The sequence below is a fragment of the Onychostruthus taczanowskii genome, unplaced genomic scaffold (assembly GCF_017590055.1).
Source record: "Onychostruthus taczanowskii isolate IOZ18803 unplaced genomic scaffold, ASM1759005v1 scaffold210, whole genome shotgun sequence".
Classification (NCBI taxonomy): domain Eukaryota; kingdom Metazoa; phylum Chordata; class Aves; order Passeriformes; family Passeridae; genus Onychostruthus; species Onychostruthus taczanowskii.
The window spans coordinates 325032-331031 of record NW_024499352.1 but is presented as its reverse complement, the minus strand read 5'-3'; the positions used below and the strand labels follow the sequence as shown (position 1 = coordinate 331031).

Sequence of the window (6000 nt, the reverse complement as noted above, 5' to 3'; positions counted from 1 at the left end):
ATGAACCAGAGTCCAGAGGAGGCCACCAAGCTATCAGGGACAGAGCACAGGACACATGAGCAGCTGCTGAGAGAGCTGAATCTGTTCAGCCTGGAGAAGAGAAGGCGAAGAGGCACCTTACTGCTGCCTAAAACTGCTTGCTGGGAAGGTGTAAGGAGGACAAGCTATACTCCTTGCAGAGCTGTGAAATCACAAAAAATATAAGGAAATAAAATGGACTAAGGGGCATCAAACACTGGACTAGGGCACGAAGGGGCTGTGCAATCTCCAGCCTTGAAGGTATTTATCTCTTACCTATGCTACATTATCTAAGTTGGTTCTGGTTCAAGCATGGGGTGGACCTAGAGGTCTCCAGAGGTTCCTTCCTACCTGAATTATTTTGTATTTAAGTGATTCTAGCAGGATTTTTGTGTGCCTCACACAAAAAACAAACCAAACCAAATGCCAAAACAACAACAATAAAAACCCCCACACCACTAAACCAAAAAATCATTAAACACTTGTCAAGGAGCTAAGAAACCCAGCCCTGTTTCCAGGTTTGACAAGAGACTTGCTGTGCAATTTTAGGAAATTGTGTAATGTTGGAAAGGTTTGTCTTGTGTCAGGTCTGTGGAGTTGGTTGAGAGTGAAAAACTGAGGGAATGAAGGCAGGGTCTATTTCAGGAGAGGGAATCCCATACTCTAGGGACAGGAGAATAATAAGTGTTCAGTTCTTCCATCACACAGTCTTGTCCCAGCCCTTTCGCTGAGGGAACCCAGGGCCCAGAGATATCAGAGAGCAATGTCCATTTGCAGACTTATGCTCAAAAATCAAAGAGAATCCCAACATTTTAATGAACTTTGAGGATTATTTTTATTACCACACGAAAGATTCAAACATGGAAATAATTTACATCACTCTGCCACACAGACCCTTATGCTCAGTGGCTTCCCAGTCAACTCTCAGCACCAGCAGCACTCACTGATTGTGGCAGTTCTGTTACAACAGTATGAGTTTCCATTAGGGATGGGAATATTATTACTTACAATAGCCCAACCCAGAATAAATGCTACACATATTTTGTCACAAGCACAAATCCCACTGACCAGTCTGGATTGCACTGTGAAATAAAACAAAAATATTATGAAAATTTTTAAATATTATTTTTCAGAAATTATCTCCCAGAAGCACAGCTTCACCATATCAAACCCAGCAAATGTGGAAAACTACTAAAGCATTCAGTTTTCCTGAAAAGCCTTTGACAAGATCATCCTGCACTGTTGTGGGAAGGTTTCCTATCTGTTGGGGTTTGTACTCGTCAAAACAAAGCTATGACAGGGAATAGCAAGAAAATTCCATCCTGCCTGAGTATCTTGTTGTTACAAAAAGCATAGGGGAAAAAAAGACAATAATTAAGCATTCCACTCCTCTCCCCAAAGGTAAAATCTGGGATACATAGTTCTGCCACTCAATTATATTCATCTTCACTCATAATGTATTCTGTGTTAATTATTCATTTGTTCTTCCAATTCACTGACAGGCCATGATTTTTACCAGGGGAAATGATATCTGAAAGAGTGTGAATGTGAGGACTGTTCTGAGTTCCTCTTGTCCTGGCAAGCACAAACTGATAAGTAGTCTGCACCTGGAATACATTCTTTTTATCGTGAATTTTACAGAGCAGATGGAACAAATGGAACTTGACTGGAGGCATCAGAAGCTGGAAAACAAAGAGATCAGGGCTGCTGATGTTGAAGAAAAAGCACTTTGTCAGAAATTTTGGTTGGAAAAAGGAGGGGGAAGACAGTAACTCAGAGGACTGATGTGATGTTCTTAAAAAGAGACACTGAGTGTTAGTCACATCTGCTTTAGCAACCTTTACGTACCAAAACCCAGTACAACAAAAAGAGACTGCAAATGGCCACACTGCCCTAGGGATGGGCGTATGCTCACCTGCTGGATTCCACAGGGCCTACAGGGATGTGTCCTTGGGGCAGCATCCGGCTTCTTCCTGCAAACATTCAACTCTGCTAAAGGTAAAATTAACCCAGGCGGCGGGGGAGAAAGGTACAGTGCAGTGTTCCCAGCGTTGGGAATCAAACCACAGGCAATCCTCAAAAGCAAACAGTGTTATGTGCCAGCTGGGAGACAACAAACCCACCGCAAAGGATGCCCAGCTGGGCAGATGTGCAACTCCCGCTGCAGTCAGCCGGAGCGTCACTGGCCAGGACAGGAACTGGACGGGACACCGCTGTTCATGCAGGTGATGCACGAGACAGAAATCTCTGTTAAGCAAGGCTTGTAGAACTCATTTTTATCATTACTAATTTGAATACAACATTAACTATGGAACTTTAAATGTATGTGTGCATGGTCAAATAGCTCTACAGGAACATAAAGACTTAAAGGTGCATAGAAAAGGTTTAAAGAAAGTAAAAAACCCTCCAGACCTTATTTTAGCTGATCAATTTGCTTGTCCTTATACTGGGCTGTAACCTTGGCTCCAAACTTGCTTCACATGAATTCCCACCTCTCTGACAAAACTGCATGCTCCTGATTTTTCCATACTCAGCCTCTAGCTGAGCAGCACACATTGTTCTGTGCTGGAATTAAAGTGATTTCTGTGCCTGAAGTGATGTGCACGTGTACCTTGGTCACTCAGAACCACAGATGGCTGATTGGCATTGAAACGTGTGTGTTGGTCTGTCGGGAAACAGCTGGAGCTGTTTTCTTGCTTAGGCCTTATCAACAGTCACTTAATTGTGGCTGTGAGATCTTATTGGAGTTTATGCATGGAAGACAAGAAGGATTTTCACATCCCTACCAGTTGTAAAAAAATGCTAAACTTTGCACTTGCAAAGTGTATAATTTTCCTGAAGAATTACTGAGGCTATTCTCCTACTCTCTCAACATTGGGTATTCTTTCCTCTGATCTCAACATTGGGTATTCTTTCCTCTAATTTCAGAGCACAGACTCTCTCATTCCTCACTGTCAAAAGGGGAAGTGTATTGTAATTTCTATGCATTCACTTATGCAATAGTGTGTTCAGGTTAAGAAAAAATACACTTGAAACAGGAAAGATTTTATGTAAGGGTTAAATAATATCAATGGCTTAAGCACCTGCAACAGATTCTTTAAAATCACAAAAGTTATTTTATTTTCAAAGGGCTTTGTGTCCCAAAGCCCACAGTGACAGCAGTGATGTCCCAGCTGCTTGACTGGTACAGACGGATGTTAGCCAGGATGTCCCTTTGTGCTCTCAGAGATTTCCTGTTACTGGTGTCACTGCAGTAACGTGGGGCCAGGGATGGCTGCGGCTTCCTCAGGGGTGCTTTGATTATCCAAGATTTTTACTGTAGTGTGTGTATACACACACACATGCATATATACTCTGTTTACAGAATCACAGATTCATGGAATGATTTGGGCTGGAAGGAACCTTAAAGATCTCATCCCACCCCCTGCCATGGGCAGGGACACATCCCACTGCCCCAGGCTGTTCCAAGCCCTGTCCAACCTTGCCTTGGACACTTCCAGAGATCCAGGAGCAGCCCCAGCTGCTCTGGGCACCCTGTGCCAGGGCCTCAGTTCCCTCACAGGGAAGAATTTCTTGTCAATATTCCATCTAACTCTGCCCTCTGGTAGTGGGAAGCCATTGCCCCTTGTCCTGTCATTCCAGGTCCTTGTTCAAAGTCCCTCTCCAGCTCCCTCCGAACCTCTTTAGGCACTGGAAGGCGCCCTAAGTTGTACTTGGAGCCTTCTCTTTCCCGGATGAACACCCCCAACTCTCCAAGCCTGGCCCCACACGATACGGAATTCTGCCGGTCACCGCGGACCTCACGGCCCGCCCCCGACACCGTGGCCCGCGCCGAGCATGCGCAGCGCTGGCGCGGGGCACAGTGGGAGCTGTAGTCCTTGCTCGGCAGTCGTGGGACACGGCGCCTGCGCACGTCGCGCCCGACTTTGCTAAGTCGCTGCCGGAGGCCGGGCGGGCCGCGCTGCCATCTTGGACCTGAGGGACGGGAGAGCCGCGGCCGGTGAGCGGAGCGGGGGCACGGGGATAGCGCCAGGGATGGGACCCTGAGGGCGGCGGGGAGACACGGGAGGCGCGGGAATCCCGCGGTCGGGCCTGGATCCGGAGGGGCCGCTCGCCCCGAGAGGGACTCGCTAAGGGCGGACCCGCCGCTCTGTACCCCCGGGCCCCACGGGGCAGCTCCAGGAGCGGGGCAGCACCGCTCCCTCCCCGGGGCGCGGGCGGCCGCGCTATCCGGGGACCCCCGCGCTATCCGGCCCCGTCGCCCCTCCGCGGCTGCCGGGGGTACCTGCCCGCACCCCGGTGCATCCAGTTCCGAGTCCTTTCCTCAGCCGTCCCCGCAGTGTTGCGCCCCTGCCCGGCCCGACCCCGCCAGCCCCTCCGTGTTCCTGGTCGCCAGGATCTGCCCCTAAACCTTCGCCCTCTCGGAGGCACGCTCCCTCCAGGGCTGTGTTTTCCTCAGCCCTTCCAGCACAGCCTCCTTCTCCCGTGTGTGTCCCCCTGTCCCGGGGCTCCTTCCAGGTGTACGGGGGCTCGGCCGGGTACAGCCGGACACTGAAGGAATGTGTCCTAGCGATAAAGCGTGACTGCAGCCAGAGCTTTATCCCGAACTGTGTTCCCTCTTGTAAACACGGCAGAAAGGCAACGTTGGTGCCACCGCTCTATTTTGGAAACACGGACAAGTTCTGGCTGTTAACTCTTCCGCTCCCTCGCCGGTTGTCTTTGACCTTGTGTGCCAATGCTGTCGATACAAAAGCAGACAAAGGTGTTCGAGGATGGGTTTCTCTAATTCGAGAATTCAGTTTGTTTAAATTGCTGTAATTTGTGATGTTAAATTGTCAGAAGACCTTCTGATCTGTGCGTGATGCAGAGAAAGGGGCAGGTGTAGCGTTTGGGGTACGGGTGTACCTGTGTTGTGGCAGCCTTTACCCTTGATGCTTCAGGAAATATCCCCAGCAAAACTTACCTTTATAGCTTAGTTAGAATTGAAGAAGTCAGAAACCAGGGTATTTTAGACTGTCTTTTCCCAATATATTGCTGCTTATTGTTGTGAGTTTCTCGTTGTTTTGCTTGGTCTCTCCTACCCTGCCTGTCAACCTTTTCGAAGAGAAGTGAAAAGAAATCTGGACTAGTGTTTGAAAGAAGGCATTCTGTGGTGAGGGAGTTGCAGTAGATCCAACAATTGTTTGTATTTACCTGCGAAAAGGCACAGGCGTTTAAGAGTGAGACATGAATCACAGGCCATCTTTGGTTCTGAGGATTTTAATGTTTAAAAATGTATTGTTTGAGAAAACAGTAAATTCTTTTCTGTTTTCTTGAAGTGAAAGTCCAAAGCAGTTGTAATTTAATTACAATTACCTTGCTGTTCGCTACAGCTGTTTAAATGTGAACTGTGTCTAGTGTGCATTTTTAGTTGTGATTTAGCTGACGTTTAGTCACTGCACTGAATGCATTCACCTCCAAATGATCTTTGGAATAATATGTAGCATTCAGATCCAAAGTGAGTTTTCTTGTCTTTAAAGCAGCAACAATAGATGTGAGAGGTAATTGTGGAGTGGAAAATAACTGAGACTTCTGAGTGCTAACTTTGAAAGCTTCTTACAGATTAAAGTTATTTTGGGGCTTAAGAGAGATTGAGAGAAGATTATTTATATGAATTTATTAGTTAAGCAGCATCAGCTCTTTTTCTTCCCTCAATTTTCTCTCTCTTCTTAAAGTTCTATTTCTTCTGTTGTGAAACAGACTTGAAACATGAGTTATCTTATTTCTTTAAGTTTTGAAATTGTTTGGGGAAAACTACAGAATAAGGTAACAGGAAGAAAGGCAGTAAAGTATCACGGTGTTTGTCTTGAGGAGATTAAATTTATAATTTTTTTAAGAGAGCTTGTCGAAGACTGCTTGAAAAATGTTTCATTTTACAAAGTGATTTTATTCTATTTTATAACATGTGAAAGAGATAAGATGCTTGTCAGCAGCATTATCAGT

General features: G+C 46.4%; 1 protein-coding gene across 3 annotated transcripts in view; it reads left to right on the top strand.

Moving 5' to 3' along the window:
• Nucleotides 1–3920: 3920 nt before the first annotated feature.
• Nucleotides 3921–6000, top strand: part of ITCH (itchy E3 ubiquitin protein ligase) — a 59591-nt gene continuing 57511 nt past the window's right edge. For all 3 annotated transcript variants that reach the window (XM_041404505.1, XM_041404506.1, XM_041404503.1), the window contains exon 1: nt 3921–4018. The gene's annotated coding sequence lies outside the window, so the exon portion shown is untranslated. The remainder of the gene's footprint in view (nt 4019–6000) is intronic.